This window comes from Lissotriton vulgaris, chromosome 2_2, assembly GCF_964263255.1.
Source record: "Lissotriton vulgaris chromosome 2_2, aLisVul1.2, whole genome shotgun sequence".
Classification (NCBI taxonomy): Eukaryota; Metazoa; Chordata; class Amphibia; order Caudata; family Salamandridae; genus Lissotriton; species Lissotriton vulgaris.
Genome location: NC_141688.1, coordinates 287,661,380 through 287,682,243, shown reverse-complemented (window position 1 = coordinate 287,682,243; position 20,864 = coordinate 287,661,380). Strand labels below are relative to the sequence as shown.

Genomic DNA, 20,864 nt, shown 5'->3' with positions numbered 1-20,864 from the left:
CACTCGCAAAGACCGTACCAGCCACACAGGAGGAGGAATCGCTATCGTCCATAAGAAATCAATCCGCATCTCAACCAGCTCTGACGCCAACCTCGCCAACTCCGAACACCTTCACTTCCAGATCCACATCGACCCCAAAACCACACTCAGAGGCACCCTCCTCTACAGACCACCAGGACCCCGCGCAAAATTCAGTGAAGACATCACGGACTTCATCACCCCACACGCGCTCCCCTCCAAAGAATACATCCTTCTGGGAGACCTCAACTTTCACCTTGAAAAGAACAACGACCGCAACACCACCACCCTCCTGGACAACCTCGCCAACCTCGGACTTAAACAACTGGTCACTTCCCCCACCCACATCGCAGGTCACACACTCGACCCCATCCTCACCTCCAGCAATCATGTCTCCTTCAGCCACACTACGGATCTCCTCTGGACTGACCACAGCTGCGTTCACTTCACCTACAACAAGCCCAAACCCACCAACCACCTCCAACCGACTCTGCAAAGAAACTGGAAAAAAATCTCCACCGACCAGATCTCCTCATCGCTCCTTCTAAACACCCCAGCCCACTCCTCGGACCCAAACCTAGCCGCCGCCAACCTCACCCTATGGTTATCCAACACCGCCGACACCTTAGCACCACTGAAAAAACGTCAAAGCAAACCTGGCAGCAAGAAGGCCTCATGGTTCAACGATGATCTTAAGAAGTCCAAGAAACTCTGCCGCACCCTTGAAAAAGCGTGGAAAAAAGACCCAACCACCAGCACCAAGGACGCCTTCAAAAACGCCACCCGCACTCACCACCAACTAATCCGAAAGGCCAAGAAAACAGCATTCAAGGATCGACTTGACAACAACGCCCACAACAGCAAGGAACTTTTCAACATCGTCAAGGAGTTTTCCAATCCCTCGGCCAACTCCAACGACATCACCCCCTCTCAAGCCCTCTGCGACTCCCTAGCCTCATTCTTCCACAACAAGATTGCAGACATCCACAACAGCTTCGACAACCAACCCGGAGCCCAACCCACCCAACCACATGCTGAACCCCCTCCCCCCGCGAACACCCTTAACGACTGGAACCCAATATCCACTGAGGACACCATCCGCCTGATGAACTCCATCCACTCAGGATCCCCCACAGACCCATGCCCTCACCACATCTTCAACAAAGCAGACTCCGTCATAGCACCGCACCTCCGAGACGTCATCAACTGCTCCTTCAACTCCGCCTCCTTTCCGGAAAACTGGAAACACGCTGAACTCACCGCCCTTCTGAAAAAACCCACTGCGGACCCCACCGAACTCAAAAATTACCGACCCATCTCGCTCCTTCCATTCCCGGCCAAAGTAATCGAGAAAGCTGTCAACAACCAGCTCGCCGCCTTCCTCGAAACCAACAAATCCCTCGACTCCTCACAATCTGGCTTCCGAGCAAAACACAGCACTGAGACCGCCCTCATCGCAGCAACAGACGACATTCGAACTCTACTGGACAATGGAGACACAGTCGCCCTCATCCTCCTCGACCTCTCTGCAGCCTTCGACACAGTCTGTCATAGCACCCTGTTACAACGCCTCAATAACATCGGAATCCAAGGAAAAGCACTAGAATGGATCACCTCGTTCCTCACCGGAAGAACCCAGAGAGTCCGCCTTCCACCATTCAAGTCAGAGGCCACTGAAGTCATCTGCGGCGTACCACAAGGATCCTCTCTCAGCCCCACCCTCTTCAACGTATACATGAGCCCCCTCGCGACCATCGCCCGCCAACACAACCTCAACATCATCTCTTACGCGGATGACACTCAACTGATCCTTTCTCTCACCAAGGACCCCAGCACCGCCAAAACTAACCTCCACGAAGGAATGAAAGAAGTTGCTGAATGGATGAAACACAGCCGTCTGAAACTGAACTCAGATAAAACAGAAGTCCTCATCCTAGGTACATCCCCCTCTGCATGGGACGACTCTTGGTGGCCGGAAGCCCTTGGAAAAGCACCCATCCCGACAGACCATGCACGGAACCTAGGCGTTATCCTGGATTCTTCACTTTCAATGAACAGACAAGTCAGCGCCGTATCCTCATCCTGCTTCAACATTCTTCGCATGCTCAAAAAAACATTTCGCTGGATCCCCTCCGAAACCAGGAAAACAGTCACCCATGCTCTGGTCACGAGCCGACTGGACTACGGAAACACCCTCTACGCAGGCACTACCGCTAAACTCCAAAAGAAACTCCAACGAATCCAAAACGCCTCAGCCAGAATCATTTTAGACATCCCACGCAACGAACACATCTCTGGTCACTTGAAAGACCTCCACTGGCTACCCGTCAATAAGAGAATCACTTTCCGACTGCTAACCCACGCACACAAATCACTCTACGACATCGGACCAGAATGCCTCAACTCCAGACTGTCCTTCTACACCCCCTCCCGCCAACTACGCTCCTCCAGCCAAGCCCTCGCCACTGTACCTCGCATCAACAAGACCACCATGGGAGGCAGATCCTTCTCTTACCTGGCTGCTAAAACATGGAACTCACTCCCCACTCACCTTCGCCTTACCCAGAACCACCTAACTTTCAGAAAGCAACTTAAAACGTGGATATTTGACAAGTAATCCTCCTCCCCCTCCTTAGCGCCTTGAGACCCTCTGGGTATGTAGTGCGCTATATAAATTCTCTGACTTGACTTGACTTGAGTTTTCGAGGCATTCACCTCGTAACCTGACACCTTTCCAAACTCCAAGGCGAGATCTATAATCACCGGGAACGCTGTATTTATATTTGGAGTAAAAATCATAATATCATCGGCATAAAGTGCCACCTTTTTGGTCTAGTCATGGAAGACAAATGGTATAATTTGCTGGCTCTCTCTCAGTTTTTGTGCGAACGGCTCTATGTATAGGTCGAATAATAAAGGCGATAGGGGACAACCTTGTCTCGTTCCCCTCGTTACCCTGAATGGTTCGGACAAACCTCCATTAATCAAAATAGAGGCCGAGGGGTTTCCATACAACAGTTTAACTGCTCTACGAAATTTGACTCCCACGTTGAACCCCAACAAGGCCTCCGACAGATATTGCCAATTTACCCTGTCGAAGGCCTTGGTGGCGTCCAAGGTGAGAACCGAAAGGGGCAGAGTCTCCCTAGTCGCCAGATCTATTGCTCCCACCAGGTCATATGTAAGTTCAAACAACTGCCTCCCCTTTACAAAACCTTTTTGATTGGGATTTAGTATATCTGGAGCTACCTGGCCGAGCCTTTTAGCCAATATTGCCGCCAAGATTTTATAGTCGGCATTTAGAATTGAGATAGGCCGATACGAACCGCAATCAGATAAGGGCTTACCTGGTTTCGGGATTAGTGTTATCGAGGCACTATCCCAAGAAGCTGGGGGCACCTCTCCCTCCCTCAGGATGTTATTGAATAGTTCCACCATAACCGGGGACACAACCGATATCAGGTTTTTGTAGATTTCTGAGGGTAGACCGTCAGTTCCTGCAGCCTTTCCTCCATTAGCTCCCTGAATAGCTTGTTCTACCTCTTCCTTCGTTATATCCCTATCTAAAAAGTTGCTCTGTTCATCAGACAGGGATGGTAAAGATAGATCTTTTAACCAATTAGCTGCGTCTTCAGAAGTGACATTCCGGTCTTCCAGGTATATTGTTTGAAAGAAATCTTTAAAAGCTTCTCTGATGTCCTCATCATTCGTAAAAGTACCGTGATCCGTTGTCACTGACGCTATATGATTTTGTGCTCGATCTGATTTAACTTTCCAGGCCAGGAGCCTTCCAGCCCCCTCCCCATATTGGAAGTGAGCTAGTTTGCTCGCCTCCCATCTCTGCATGATTCTTTTATCTAAAACTGATGTTAGAGCATTCTTCAATTCTGTTATTTTATCATGTTTCAGCGATAGATCATGATTGCTGTCGTTACTGCTGTTTTCGAAATCCACCTGAATAACTTTAATATTCTCCTCAATAGAAGCCACCTCTTCAAAATACATCTTTCTTCGGTATACGTTCTTATTCTTTATGATCCCTCTTAACGTGCACTTAAAAGCATCCCAAATAACACCCGGAGCTGCTGAACCAGCATTTATTTCAAAAAAAGCTTTTGCTTCTGATTGTATTTGCTCTAGATCTTCAGGTGAGGTAAGGAGGGACCGATCGAAAGACCACGTCCTCCTAGGGGGTTTATCACCCCACTCGAGTTCCATCTTCATCGCTGAATGATCAGAGAGATGCGACAGAAGGTATACTACATTATTAACTGAATTGGCCAACTTACGGCTGGTTAAAATAAAATCTATTCTTGACCTATGCCGGTATTTAAAGTTCCTGAAGGAAAATCCCTTTCTCTGCCCCTCTCTTATTCTCCAGATATCAATATAACCATATTGGTTCATACAGCCCAGTAAACAGTTTCTAGATTTAGAAAGGGGCTGTTGTCTACTTGTAGGAGACTTATCCAACGTTGGATTAAGTACAATATTAAAGTCACCGGTAATAATGACAGGCTCGGGAAATTGCAGCAGGTGGAGAAATAAGGATTCTAGTGCGGAAGGGTCGTCCTTGTTCGGCCCGTAATATCCGGCTAGCGTTAGTGCTACTCCTCCTATCGCGACCGCCACAATAGCCCACCTGCCACCAGAGTCGACCATTTGCTGAGTAATTCCTAAAGAGATAGATTTTTTAAAGACAATTGAAACTCCCCTTATATTCAGCGATTGAGAGGTAGAGACAGAAGTATCCAACCATCTATTTTTCTTGACCAGCTCGAGCATTTCTCTCTCAACAAGATGTGTCTCCTGCAATATAATGATGTCCGCCTCAACATCCCGCAAGTACTGGAGAATTGTATTTGCACGGGGTTTGGTTCGGAGACCATTTACATTCCAGGAGAAAATGTTAAGCTTCGTCATAACCCTGGGAATAAGCAATTATGTAACATACTGCCCAATTATATATATTTAACCTGCTAATTGTCTGCTTCTTGGAGTTAAAAACCCCAAGAAATGATATTGATGTTTGGAGCGCTCTTAAAGATAGATATTTTATTATTTTTTTCACCCCTCCCCTCCACCCCCCTGTGCCCTCCCAAACCTCCCTCCCTCCCATGGGAAACCCTTGCACTCCCTATCCGGATATACCGGAAGTAAGTGCCCCGACTCCTCCCGAGCCCCACCTGTAAGTGCCTCAGAAAAGAAAAAGAGATTTTGTGTTCCTTTTTATTGACCCCTTTTATTTTATCCCTCCTTTTTTTTTTTTTTCCGTGTTATTTTATTATCTTATTATCTCTCTTTTTTTTTTTTTTTTAACCTCGCGTTATTTTCTGTGTTGTTTTATATTTATTTACTTATTATTTTTTTTTTGTTTTTTGTTTTTATTGAAATTACAAGTGAACTAATACGGCCCATAGGTCCTTTCTTTGTTTTTTACTCCCTTTTTTCTCCCTTACTTACTTTCTGCCTCCTAAAGTCAATAGCAGCTCATCTGCTGCCTGAACAGATCGGATGTTATACATTCTGTTGTTATGCATTATTTTGAGGGATGCGGGAAAGCCCATCTGCACTGTAGCACCCAAACCACGGAAGGCATCCATCCTTTTGCCCAACTCCCATTGTTTGTCTAGGGTAAATCTGGACAGATCGGAACGTATCTGATAGTTGAATCCTTTGCCCGGTATGGATTTCTGTTTTAATGCTAAGTTCAAGATTTGTTCTTTCAAGGTGTAAGTGTGAAAGTTTACCAGGATTTTCCTAGGCTTGGTTCTTTGCGGGTTGCGCCTAAATGGATCCCTATGGATACGCTGAATGTCTGTAGCAAGATCTTCATTTGAAACTTGGATGTTTAGAGATTCTTTTAACAACGAGATAGTGTAGTTTTTAATGTCTGTTCCTTCGCTCCCCTCCGGTACATTTGAAATTCGGATATTACAGCGCCTAGCGTTATTTTCCACAGTCTCCAATCTTTCTGATAAAGCAGTATCTTCTCTTTTCAGTTTCGATATGTCATCCTGAACGCTTTCAGCTCTCATAGATATCTGCCCGACCGTTTCCTCTAGCGATTGGGTTCTTGCTGAAAGGCCAACTATCTTTTCATCCAGGGACTCGCAAAAGGCTCTTATTTCTCTTTGATTGGAAGCGGACTCCTCAAATCCTCGCTTAATCTCAGCTGAAAGTGTTACAAACATCTGCTGTATCGAAGCTGCGGAGATGGGAATAGTACTAGAGTCTAGGGCCTCGCTCTCTTCACGAGTTGAAAACATTGCAACCTTAGTTGAGACAGGGGATATAGGAGACCTTGATAGTAGAGATCCGTCTATTGACTCCGATAAGTCTATGCTCTTTCTACTGATTTTTTCTGTTTCCGTTATTTGGGATACATGATCTTCAGCCTGAGTTACATTTTGAGAAGAGATAGGCGGAAACAGTGGGAATAATGCCAGAGTATGAGTTGGGCCTGCATTTATCTCCTGAGTTGGTGGAGCTGTATGTCCCTCTACAGGCCCCGCGTTTGAATGCAGACGAATGACAGTGTCAGCACATATATCCTGTGTCGCCTCCTCAGGGTCGTTTTAGGACTCCTGCAACAGATCTAGCTCCAAATGGGGTCCCTGGCTCTGTGCTATCAACGCCATTTTATTATTAACAGGCTGTGGTTGTGTAGAACAAAATTCTCCTATTGCAGACTCTTGGCCAATCTCCAATACTTGCGGAATCACCTTGAAATATGAACGTAAAGAGGGGGTGATTTTGGTGGAAGAAGCGGTAGGGGGTTTAATCGCTTTATTGCCCTTTCTCCCCCTTTTAGGTTTTACTTCAAATGAAAGATATGAGGAGGCTTTTCGTGCATTCAAACTAGAGGATGGATAAGTAAAACCCTGGGAGACCCCCCCTGAATCCGACACCAGTGCCTCTAGTGAATCCGGTGCTCTTTCTGCGCAGCTTTCTGAACCACTTGCCACTATCTCCGCCTCTGCTCTTCTACCTTTTTTCTTACGGGGACTCTTAACCCTCCCTGGACCTTTATTTAGGTTTTTATCTTTTGTTTGAGTTAATTTCCCCTTGTAAGTACTGGTTTTCAGTAAATTTGGAGGGACCTCGGCAGAAATCACTTTACACCCTCCTTTCTTCCCAGCATACTCCCCTTTTACCTCGTGTCCAAAGTTGTCCTCTCCCAGCTGATAGAGTTCTGGTGCAAAGCGAGAGAATGCGCCAGTGCTGGAAGCAAACTCTTTCTCACCCTTCTCACTCTTCTCACCCGATGTCCCGGTGCTGTTACTAGCAATGGAGCCCTGCTGGAGACTACGAACACGCCTGGCCCTGCGGGGCTCCAGGGCGGCCTGACCCCAGTGTAGCAGCGCGGGCTCCCGCTGCTTCTGCCTCTGCGCTCTGTCACCACCACGTTTCCGGGTCCCGGCGTCGTCCTCCACCTCCTTCTCAGCTCTCTCCGTGCTAGGGCGGGGGGTGGGGCCGTTGCATATCGGGCTAACGCGGTAACGCGAATCCGTGCCTCCGTCAAAGCTGACCGTGACCGTGAACCGTGAACCGGTCCGAAGGTAGGAGAAAGTTAAAGAGCGGCTTCTGAAAATGGAGCCGCTGAGTAGCAGGTACGTCGTAGGCGGAACACACCAGGTAGGCGCTTAGGCACTCAGGTGCGGCTGGAGCGGAGCACTGCGGCAGTTAGCCTACTGCCGCCATGTTTCCCCTGTCCCTGCCAATTGAGCAACACTCTTCAGGTAAGTCTTGTATTGTCAGTCTTTGAATTTCTGTGTCAGGCCTTATTAACATTAGTTTGTAAATTCCATCTTCATCTGGGGTCTGAATTTCAACACCTTTTGGTGGGCAAAAGATGGTGCAATTCATTTTGCACAACAAATCACGTCCTAACGGGTTCACTGGACTGGAGTCACAGACGACAAATCTGTGCATCTCTTTGAAATTCCCTATTGTGATTTCCATGGGCTCAGTTAGTGGGGTACTAATTATCTGATTAGAAACACCCACTACTTGGATTGCTTCTCCCGAGAGGGGTAGGTTTGGGACATCTGCTGTTCTCACAGTAGAACGGGGAGCACCAGTGTCCAACAGAAAGGTGACGTCATTCCCTTCAACCTTTCCTTCAATGTATGGCCCTGTCTGGTCTACCGGCAAGGAGGCGCCAAGCACGCACTCCTCGTCCTCCCCCCTCAGGCCCCGTCAGTAAGGTTCATCACAGAGGAATGTATCATTCAACAGGAATTGTGAAGTTGCTGCATTTCTATCCTCCCTTCCTTCCCAAACTTCGACTTCCTCACTCTGTGGTGCTCTATTTCTATAGTTTGGCCTAGATGCGCGAGGCAGCTGTGGCTGCTTTACCTGTTGCTGAGTCTTTCGTGGCCCCTCTTTCTGCACCTGTGGATTCAAATCATTATTGGGCATGTTACCATTCTGCAACGCTGGACACTCATCTCTCCAGTGCCCTATCTGACCGCACCCGTGACAGGGGAACTTCTTTTTGGCTTCCTCTCGGCTCATTTTAACTCTGGGCTTCCCTCCACCCCCAGGGCTTTGATTCTGGGTATTATTATTCATTTTACTTAACTGCTTTTCTTGTTGCTCTGCCAGTTTCACTTGTGCCCACATGACCTTCTCCTTTAATGCTTTTCTTTTATTTTCCAGTTCATCTTCACAATACTTAGCGTATTTCAGGACCTCATCTATAGGTTTCGCTTGCCAACAAATTTTATTGTCTTTAATCCACTGTGAAATCTCAGGTCTTAACCCTAACACGAATCGATAAATGAAATGGGTCATATCCTTCATCTCAATGTTATCTATTCCACTGTACGTTTTGAACACCTGTAACAGTCGTTCATAATATGAATGTACAGTTTCATCACGATTTTGGGTAGTTCTATCTATGCGGGTCCAATCAGTTTCTTTAGCGGGCACCTTTCCTTTTAAGTACAGTATGACCTGGTCATATTTCCTCATCACCTCCGCTGAGAGGGCTCCTGTCCTAGTGTCTCTGGCATACTCCTCACTGGGCCAATCAACAGCAATTTTGCATTCTGTCCACAAGTCTACAGGAACTACAATGTCAAAGAATCCATCCAGATCTTTCAGGAGACATTTTTGAACCTTAATAAACCTCTCAACCTGCCTGTACCATTCTACAGGTTTCTCCCGTAATTTTGGGAAATCATTTGTGAATGACACAATATCCTGTCGGGACCAGGGAACATGTACATATTTTCCACCTGGTACTTCTCTCATGGGATACAATGGTTCAGCTTTATCTGTTTCTTTTAGGACGTACTCAGTGGACACATGTCGGGACCTATTATCTTCTTTCTTCTTTGTCCACCTTGCTTTCCATTTATCAAGATCTCCCCATTTCTGTAACAGGTGCAACAACTCTCTTATCTGTACCTTTCTCCCTGACACGTTCATGTTTTCCAAATCTTTGTCCGAGAATTCTGCTCTGTATGGTTTCTGCAATACCTTAGATCGGCTGACATCTATTCCCATATTAGCTGCAGTGTCCATTAGTCTCTCATGGAATGCTCTGGTATTTCTTGTAATGCTCTTACATATGAACAACAACTCTTCTTTACTAAGAGTGTTGAGTCTATCTAGTCCCACGTTCCCAGCCATCAGTTCTTCCATTTCTATTCTTAATTTGTAAATATCTAATGGTTTTGGCTGAGGAGTTCCCTTTTCTAATTCTCGTGTCCATCAATCTATTTCCTCCGGAGTCACTACAGTGGCACTTCGACTACCTGAAGCTGTTTCTATCAGGACTTCTCGGGCACTAGTCTGAGTGTTCTTTCTTGGTGCACTAACTTCTGGTTCTCTTATGGGCAAGTCCATTAAGGAAATTATGGACTCACATTCACTTGTTTGGTCATCAACAATCAGGGGCTCTTTTCTTGGCGGCATTACAGCTGGAGTAATAACTGGAGTCTTTGGACTAGCTTGTCTATCCCCATAAAGAGGAACAACTGTGCCAATAGTTACTGGAATTGTCAGGGCTTCAGGACTTGAATTTAACTGGGATACTTTCTGTATCAATTCAGTTCTCTGTTTAATTAAGGACTCTTTTTCTTGATCCTGTAAAACCTTTTCCATAGACGTTTCATGTACTATTTGTGGAATTAAAGGTGGATAAAGATTCGGGGCAGTTGGAATGGTCGTACTTTGTCCCTCACCACAGGACGGTCTATAACATGGTACAGTTGTATCGGGCATGCTGAATCCCTCTTTGCTGCTGGGCCTATAACCTGAACCTGCTGTATCAGTTGTGCTGGCCCTCCTATTACTGGACGGCTTGATAAATGTTTTTTTTGAACTCAAGGACCTAGACTCTTCATCATATGGAGGTGGATTTTTCATTAATAAATCCTCCAAATATTCGTCTTCCGAATCCCCCGCAGTCATTAAGTGTCGGGTTTACTCTGTTCTTTTCCCTCCCATGGGTTCATCTACGCCTCCTACTGGGAATAGTCCTTCTACCATCATATTCTGTCTCCACTGCTTCATCTTTTTCTCTTTAGTTTCTCTCTGATTTTTCGGATAACATTTCGCTAACCCGTTATCCATTCTGGGTCTGTCTCTCTCAAAGGCCTCAATCTCCCATTCTTCTAGGGACTCATATTGCGTCAGTCTTGGTCTGGGGTGTAAATCATTCATTCGGGTTCTCAAATTAAACAAAATTCTACCGTTAAAGGTACCATCTAATGGAAAAGCTAAAACTCCATCCTCCTTAGTATATTCCGCCCAATTTTCCAACCATACACAGGTATGATACCCTTTATCAAACATCATAAATGATGCGGGAGTATTAGGTGGTGGAATGATTACACCTTCTCTAGTTTTTATTGGTTTGTCTTTCTTGAAATAATTCTTCATTTTGTCTACGAGAGTCATTTTTACCTAGGATCAGGTCGAGTTTCGGGATTAAAGGAATGCCACATATACCTCGTAAACCTAACTCAGGCTAGAAAGGTACGTACTTTTGTTTACAAACGTTCTTCCAATACTAGCGCGCCTTGTTAATCTCAACAACCAATCAATACGGAGATTGCAAACAACTTCAACCAATGGGTGCGCGGCCCTATCGTGAGACTCGGTCTCACGCTCCGGCACTTGCCCCTCCTTTACAATTCCAGCTCCGCTACACACCCGCTGTTTTGACCAATACCAGCGCGGCACAGAGTGACGTCAGCGCAGCTCCGCAACTGACTCCCTCCTTCACAAGGTAACGGAAACTTGATTTCTTTCTTAAAGTGCAAGTGCTCTATTTAGTTTATAGCGTATAACATTTGCCACTGTACTTGAGTGTCTAGACAGAAAGATTTGTTTTGCTGCAAGTAAACCTCTTCTATTTACTTTTCAAACACTACGGATAGACCCTCCTGTCTACCCTTCACACACGCTGTAGAGAACCTGCTACTCCTTTGACTCATCCAATCTTTCCGGGATATATACTAAGTCTAAAGTTTCACTAGCGAACTCCTTTGCTATCACTCAAGCTCCGATGAACCTACTACACCTTCCTCGTGTGACCCTTACTAGGTAATATCACAACTGAAGTTTCAATAGCGAACTCGTTGCTATCATTTATTCAACTACTCATTCAGAAAACCCTAATTAGCGCTTCCAGTTCTACCTAACAATGCACTAATTTTCCTCAAGCCAGTGACCTCACCGCAAGTGGATTCTCCTCACCACCCGCTATTCTGCCCCCCGGGATTTCCAGACAACATATAACAATCACTAACAAATGGTTAATACAAAAACATCATATAGCAGCATTTCATAAAAACATTTAAAAAATTTCATAATATTTCAAAGCAATATTGTTACAGCAGATCGATCTTAAGGAAGAAATATTTTTAGCAGCACATTAAACATTTTCACGGTTTATTCACAATTAACCTATCTACCTATCTCAACTAGTCCTAACTATCCTCTGCTTACCAGAACACTACTGATAGAGCGCGCAGGTCACCCGACCAGCATTGTTATCAAATATGCACACTAGGGCCCATAAAACAAATATTTCGTAATACTCTAATCAGGTAAGCCACACTCTACTATCAGCAGTTCGGTTCTTTTCTATTTACTACCATGTACCTGACTTACCAATCCCCGTTCTGGTACCTAAAACCACAATGGGTCGAGGAGCTAGCTGTGGAGAAAGTAGATAGCACAAAATACATATACCTTTAAATTGTATTACTCTTATAATAACCACAAACGCAAGAAGTTTCAAAAACCCTTTATCTAGTTTCGTTTTCTTCAAGTTCAGTAAGCCACAGGTTAACACAAATCAAACTATCTATCACTAAGATTAAGAAAATAGTATAACAATGAATTAAGGCAAGAAACATTTGGAGATTTTGAAATAAAGGGAAGGGGAAATATAAGGAACACGCTAAATATAAATCAACAGATTTTGTAAACTTCACTAAAGGCGGGTAAGAAAAGGGAACATACTATTCAGAGCAGACTTTCAGTTATCACTAACAGTCTATAAGAAACAAAACTTATGCAATCTACTTATCCAGATGTGCTTAATTTCTAAAGGGAGGGTAAGAGTGGGGCAAACTATATATGCATATGTGATTCTGAATTCGACTAAGGGTAGGGAGAGAATGGAACATGCTAATGCATCAGTTATACGAAAAACTTTATTTATAGGGAGAAACAGGATAAAGACAAAATAAGTAACTGTGCTTTATTCAGAAAGGGGAAAAACTTAGATAAACCATCACCCATGCAACTTATATTTACCTAGGACAGAATGAAGACCAACCCTGGCCACGGGTCAGTTGGGAAAGGCGGGAAAGGACCCTCAAGGACTTAGGTTGCCAGTAGGCGAGCAGGTACAGCTCATGGACAGTCAGGACAGGATAACCTCAGGATTTGGATCAGGACTGGGCTCACCAAAGGGTACGACCAACACCTGCAGCTTCGGATGCAACGCCTGCGCTACCCCCTCTCTGCAAGGAACCTGCCAATAACCCCGATTGGGTTTTCGAATCTCCTATCAAAGTGCTTCGCCAGCATTTAATGTTTCCCAAACTCCGACTGAGTCTGGGGCAATTTCGGACAGAGTGCTCCGCAGCTCTCTGTATCAATCACCTATAGAGTTTGTTGGGTCAGTGACAGGTCAGCTATTCGGACAAGTCGGACAACTTCTCTAGCTAAACCTGGGCAAATTATACTGTTTTCGGGACAATGTACCACCCACAAATGTTGCAAGTGACAAGTTCCCTAATTGCTGGTTGGGCAAGTGAGGAGGTTAGGTCATGGTACCTCCTAGAATTTGGACTTTCTCAGACTTAATATTCATTTTCGAACCCACCCCTTACATTCCAGTTCCCATGACAAGAGAGGTTTTAGCAGACAATGGGGTACTCATACAGCCAAATACACTTGTTGCAATTGCAGGTAACTGTTCATTTTCTTCAGCTAGGTCAGGGAGCAGGTTCCCATGAACATCTTGGCTTTGGCTGCCAGCTGGCTGGGCTCCACTGCTGCGTGACTTTCTTTTCCCCCGTCACATGACTGGTTCTACCCTGACTTCAAGATGGAGTAGCGGTGCTTCCCAGGCCCCCCCCCCCCCGAGGATGGTACATGAAAAGTAAGCGAAAACAAATTAGAGACACAGAATAAAATGAATACACTGTCTACCGTGAATGGCTATACTACATCCCTTACTTTATAATAACTATAGCATTAGGAGTTTAGCGGAAAAAACGGCTTTGCCAAAGCAGCAGTGCAAGCATGGAGCATGTGAGAAACAAAGCGGCCATTTTAGCAGTACTGCGCATGAGCAAAGAGTTCCCTCCAGAACTACGAGTGCGTCACATCACGTGGGTATGACCGACGCATGCGCAGACTAGATTCCTGCAAAGGAGCAACCATGTTATTTGCAAGCTTCATTAATATCAGTAGACACATAGGCAAGCGTCACTGGGACACCCCCGTGTAGTGTAAAATGCATTATTAGAAAGACAAAACTTGTTGAGTTAGTTTCATTAATGTTACTCGAGGTTCTTGATATAAGCAAGTCACGTCACATGCGAATACTTGCTTTATCAGTCTCATGGTGAAATTATAACTCTTAGTCTTTTAATAGAACCCTGATTAGACAATAGTAGTTAACACAGTCAGTCTTGTAACTACATAGTTGCACTAATGGTTTTACTTAGATTTGGCCGAGAAGGGGGCGGGGGGGTATTTTATTTTATTGCATTTTATTGTAGTTCACCGTATTTTTTACTGTAAAGATTTTAAGTAATCGCACAGTTTTCTAATAAACAAACAAACAATGATAGGGACTATTAGTGAAATTACGTCTGATTAAACCCTTTGTGGCTTTGATTACGTGGAGATTCCTGAGCATAGAGCGGTTTTATGAGTCCAAAAGCACTGAAAGTACAAAAGAGTGAGTCGCACTAGTCTGTGGATCCAGAGGTCACTGCCCCACAGCCCTCAGATGCCTAGAACGGTGCCAGAGTAAAAAGGGGTGCATGATGTAATGTTCATGCTTTTGCCACTTGTTATTGTTTTAACATTTGTAAAGTGCCTCGTTCTCCATTGGTAAGGCGCTGCAGGAGCTGTTTCCTTATCCGTTGCCACAGGTTTTCATTTGGCTATTTAGTATGATTTCTGAGCATAATTCCACATGGCATTGGAAGCACGTCTGCAGAAGACGCAGATATAGTAACAGCTGCTGCTGCTGCACGAAGCAGCAACAGAGCTTGTCAATTATTTATTGATTATTTATGATGTATAAATATGTTGGTCCTTTCCGATTTCGATTTCCGATGGCGTTTCACTGATAGCTGTCTTTACCGCAATGACAGTACTCTGATAGATGCTGCAGTGCCGTTACACCGATAGCTGTCCATACTGCAATGACAGTACACTGATATGTGCACTGCCACTTACTGTAGTGGTATCAATGAGAGATACACTTACAGCGGTGCCATTATTCTAATAACTGCCTTCACTTCAGTGCCACCGCATTGAGTGATACGCTTGCTCTGGTGCCATTACACCAATAGCTATTCTTACTGCAGTGACATCACACTGAGAGCTGCCATTATTGCATCTCTGCAGAAGACGGCTGTAATGCCAGAAACCAGTCCTAGGAACCTTGATTCCGGTCCAGGGAAGGCATGGCTTGGCAGTTCGGCTGGACTGTTCCCATGAGGCACAGGGTTAAGGCTGATTTGCATATGGCCATGTCTGAACTGGGGTGGTGTGGAGTGCAAAAAAACGATGGATTTAGGCCCAGATCTCTGTACTGGGGTGAATGTATGACATTGTTCTGCATTCTGTCCATCAACTGTTGTTTTTGCATTTGTCACCCCGAGTGGGATGGGTGTGCTCAGACGTGAGTCCCATGCTCTCCACACCACTGGAGTCAAGCTATCCTGGCTGAAGACGGCTGATAGCCAGAAACCGATCCTAGGATGCTTGATTCCGGTCCAGGAAAGACATGGATTCGCAGTTCGGGCTGGACTGTTCCCATGAGGCTCAGGGTCAAGGTTGATTTGCATACGGCCATGTCTGAACTGGGGTGGTGTGGAGTGCAAAAAAACGATGGATTTAGGCCCAGATCTCTGTACTGGGTGAATGTATGACATTGTTCTGCATTCTGTCCGTCAACTGTTGTTTTTGCATTTGTCACCCTGAGTGGGACGGGTATGCTCAGACGTGAGTCCCATGCTCTCCACACCACTGGAGTCAAGCTATCCTGGCTGAAGATGGTTGATAGCCAGAAACCGGTCCTAGGATGCTTGATTCCGGTCCAGGAAAGACGTGGCTTGGCAGTACAGTCTGGACTGTTCCCATGAGGCACAGGGTCAAGGCTGATTTGCATATGGCCATGTCTGAACTGGGGTGGTGTGGAGTGCAAAAAAACGATGGATGTAGCCCCGATCTCTGTACTGGGGTGAATGTATGACGTTGGTCTGCATTCTGTCCATCATCTGTTGTTTTTGCATTACTGCAGTGACAGCACATTGAGAGCTGCCCTTACTGCAATGACATCATGCCTCTACATGCACGTGCTGCAGTGACCGTAAACTGAAAGCTGCCCTGGTGGTGTGGAGTGCAAAAAAACGATGGATTTAGGCCCAGGTCTGTACTGGGGTGAATGTATGACATTGTTCTGCATTCTGTCCATCAACTGTTGTTTTTGCATTTGTCACCCCTAGTGGGATGGGTATGCTCAGACGTGAGTCCCATGCTCTCCACACTACTGGAGTCAAGCTATCTTGACGGTTTATGGCCTAAACTTGGGTGGTGTGGAGTGCAAAAAAACAATGGATTTAGGCCCAGATCGCTGTACTGGGGTGAATGTATAACATTGTTCTGCATTCTGTCCATCAACTGTTGTTTTTGCATTTGTCACCCCGAGTGGGATGGGTATGCTCCAACATGAGTCCCATGCTAGCCAGAAACCGACCGGTCCTAGGATGCTTGATTTCTGTCCAGGAAAGACATGGCTTTGCAGTTCGGGCTGGACTGTTCCCATGAGGCACAGGGTCAAGGCTGATTTGCATATGGCCATGTCTGAACTGGGGTGGTGTGGAGTGCAAAAAAACGATGGATGTAGCCCCGATCTCTGTACTGGGGTGAATGTATGACGTTGTTCTGCATTCTGTCCATCATCTGTTGTTTTTGCAGTACTGCAGTGACAGCACATTGAGAGCTGCCCTTACTGCAATGACATCATGCCTCTACATGCACGTGCTGCAGTGACCGTACACTGAAAGCTGCCCTTACTGCAGCAACATCATGCCTCTACATGCCCGCCTAAGTCAGTCAACAAAGGAACAAGAATTCTTCCATACATGAAGGCACTCACCATTTAGTGGTGTGCCATGGACGTTAAAGGTCCCCCAAATCAAATCTGTAAAGCAATCCTTGTTCCTTTGTTGTCTGACTTAGGCAGGCATAGCCTTATGCATTTCTTCTTCCATTTCAGGTGGCCCTCCGTCCAGTTGGGGGCTCTTCTTGTATCTACTTGGGTCAGTTTCCATGCACATTAGTACCTACATGCATTACATGGTTGTGGAGTTGGTTTTAATTTCATGGTTACTCTCTAGGCTCCCCGCCCTCCCTGTCCTGAGGAAGACCCGTAGCTGAGGAGTAGAACTACCCCCATAGCATCAGGTTCGAAACGTCGATGACAACCCCCTACCATGGGCCTTCACCCCATTTGTTTGCCCTCCGTCCCACCCCCTGTGACTTTGGAAACCTTCACAGATGATGATTTCACTGTGTTATGATGAAATGATGGAATAGTAATTTTGTTCTAATTGACATCAGGGGCAGGCTCTTACCACCACTAAGGTTAACTAACCTTGGTATAACAAATGATTTGAATTTATCAGTCTTGAATGTATTCCCTCTACCCCTCCTGTTTCTCCACATGAGCACTCTTCTTTGCACTTCTTCATTCACTACTTGGCTGTAACCGAGTAAATAATTGAAGTAATATTTTGTGTTTTGTAATAATTTGAAATTAAACTGCCATTAAGCAAATACTGTGCGCTTTTTGGCTTGAAACTTACCCTTGGGTATTGCTCAATATCTATGAATGCATTTGGCTTGTTCTCTTCCCATTTTTTCCTTGCAGGTAGTAACTGCATATGATGACTAAACAGAACATTCTTACTGTAGTGACATCATGCCTCTACATGCAGTTGCTGCAGTGACCGTACACTGAAAGCTGCCCTTACTGCAGTGACATCATGCGTCTACATGCACGTGCTGCACGGACAGCACAATGAAAGCTGCTCTTAGTGCAGTGGCATCATGCCTCTATATGCACTAGCTGCAGTGACCGTACACTGAGAGCTGCCCTTAGTGCAATGACATCATGCCTCTATATGCACTAGCTGCAGTGACAGCACGCGGCGAGCTGCCCTTAGTAAAGTGACATCATGCCTCTACATGCACCTGCTGCAGTGACAGCACACTGAGAGCTGCCCTTAGTGCAATGACATCATGCCTCTACGTGCAGTTGCTGCAGTGAAAGCTGCCCTTACTGCAGTGATATCATGCCTCTACATGCAGTTGCTGCAGTGCCCGTACACTGAAAGCTGCCCTTACTGCAGTGACATGATGCGTTTATATGCAGTTGCTGCAGTGACTGTACACTGAGAGCTGACCTTAGTGCAGTGGCATCATGCCTCTACAAACACGTGCTGCAGTGATCGTACACTGAAAGCTGCCCTTACTGCAGTGACATCATGCCTCTACATGCAGTTGCTGCAGTGACAGCACACTGTGAGCTGTCCTTCCTGCAGTGACAGCACACCACGAGCTGCCCTTCCTGCAGTGACAACACACAGAGAGTTGCCCTTTCTGCAGTGACAGCATGCCCACACTGCCAACAGCCCTACCTGCAGTGACAGCACAGAGAGAGCTGCCCTTCCTGCAGTGACAGCACTCCGCGAGCTGCCTTTCATGCAGTGACAGCACACTGAGAACTGCCCTTCCTGCAGTGACAGCACTCCGCGAGCTGCCCTTCCTGCAGTGACAGCACACTGAGAGCTGCCCTTCCTGCAGTGACAGCACTCCGCGAGCTGCCTTTCATGCAGTGACAGCACACTGAGAGCTGCCCTTCCTGCAGTGATAGCAAACTGAGAACTGCCCTTCCTGCAGTGGCAGCACACCGCGAGCTGACTTTGCTGCAGTGACAGCACATCGAGAGCTGCCCTTATTGAAATGACAACACACCAAGAGCTGGTCTTAATACAGATCTATCACAATGAAACTGCCTTTACTGCAGTGACAGCACACCAACAGTTCCCCTTTTTGCAGATACAGCACACAGAGAGCTGCCCTTCCTGCAGTGACAGCACATCGAGAGCTGCCCTTCCTGCAGTGTCAGCACACAGAGAGCTTCACTTTCATACAGTGACAGCACACCGCAAGGTGCCCTTCCTGCAGTGACTGCACACTGAGTGCTGCCCTTCCTGCAGTGACAGCACACTGAGAGCTGCCATTCCTGCAGTGACTGCACACCACCAGCTGCCCTTTCTGCAGTGACAGCACACTGAGTGCTGCCCTTCCTGCAGTGACTGCACACCGCAAGGTGCCCTTCCTGCAGTGACTGCACACTGAGTGCTGCCCTTCCTGCAGTGGCAGCACACCGCGAGCTGCCCTTCTTGCAGTGACAGCACATCGAGAGCTGCCCTTCTTGCAGTGTCAGCACATCGAGAGCTGCCCTTCTTGCAGTGTCAGCACATCGAGAGTTGCCCTTCCTGCAGTGGCAGCACACAGAGAGCTGCCCTTCCTGCAGTGACAGCACACTGAGAGCTGCCATTCCTGCAGTGACTGCACACCACCAGCTGCCCTTTCTGCAGTGACAGCACATTGAGTGCTGCCCTTCCTGCAGTGACAGCACATCGAGAGCTGCCTTTCATGCAGTGACAGCACACTGAGAGCTGTCTTTCCTGCAGTGTCAGCACACCGCGAGCTGCCCTTCCTGCAGTGACAGCACACCCCGAGCTGCCCTTCCTGCAGTGTCAGCACACCGCGAGCTGCCCTTCCTGCAGTGACAGCACACCGCGAGCTGCCCTTTCTGCAGTGTCAGCACACCGCGAGCTGCCTTTCCTGCAGTGACAGCACACCGCGAGCTGCCCTTCCTGCAGTGACAGCACACCGCCAGCTGCCCTTCCTGCAGTAAGAGCACACCGCGAGCAGCCCTTCCTGCAGTGGCAGCACACAGAGAGCTGCCCTTCCAGCAGTGACAGCACACTGACAGCTGTCAGTCCTGCAGTGTCAGCACACCGCGAGCTGCCCTTCCTGCAGTGACAGCACACCACCAGCTTCCTTCCTGCAGTAAGAGCACACCGCGAGCTGCCCTTCCTGCAGTGACAGCACACAGAGAGCTGCCCTTCCTGCAGTGACAGCACATCGAGAGCTGCCTTTCATGCACTGACAGCACACAGAGAGCTGCCCTTCCTGCAGTGACAGCACATCTAGAGCTGCCCTTCCTGCAGTGACAGCACATCGAGAGCTGCCCTTCCTGCAGTGACAGCACACAGAGAGCTGCCCTTCCTGCAGTGACAGCACATCTAGAGCTGCCCTTCCTGCAGTGACAGCACACCGCGAGCTGCCCTTCCTGCAGTAAGAGCACACTGAAAGCTGCCCTTCCTGCAGTGACAGCACACTGAGAGCTGCCCTTCCTGCAGTGACAGCACACTGAGAGCTGCCCTTCCTGCAGTGACAGCACATCGAGAGCTGCCTTTCATGCAGTGACAGCACACAGAGAGCTGCCCTTCCTGCAGTGGCAGCACATCGAGAGCTGCCCTTCCTGCAGTGACAGCACATCGAGAGCTGCCCTTCCTGCAGTGGCAGCACACCGCGAGCTGCCCTTCTTGCAGTGACAGCACATCGAGAGCTGCCCTTCCTGCAGTGACAGCACACAGAGAGCTGCCCTTCCTGCAGTGACAGCACACCGCGAGCTGCCCTTTCTGCAGTGTCAGCACACCGCGAGCTGCCTTTCCTGCAGTGACAGCACACCGCGAGCTGCCCTTCCTGCAGTGACAGCACACCGCCAGCTGCCCTTCCTGCAGTGACAGCACACCGCGAGCTGCCCTTCCTGCAGTAAGAGCACACTGAAAGCTGCCCTTCCTGCAGTGACAGCACACTGAGAGCTGCCCTTCCTGCAGTGACAGCACACTGAGAGCTGCCCTTCCTGCAGTGACAGCACATCGAGAGCTGCCTTTCATGCAGTGACAGCACACAGAGAGCTGCCCTTCCTGCAGTGGCAGCACATCGAGAGCTGCCCTTCCTGCAGTGACAGCACATCGAGAGCTGCC

The 20,864-nt window shown here is 47.2% G+C and overlaps 1 pseudogene; it reads right to left on the bottom strand.

Moving 5' to 3' along the window:
- Positions 1 to 8,220: 8,220 nt before the first annotated feature.
- LOC147729320 (uncharacterized) lies at positions 8,221 to 9,876 on the bottom strand (annotated as a pseudogene).
- Between the last annotated feature and the right edge of the window lie 10,988 nt (positions 9,877 to 20,864).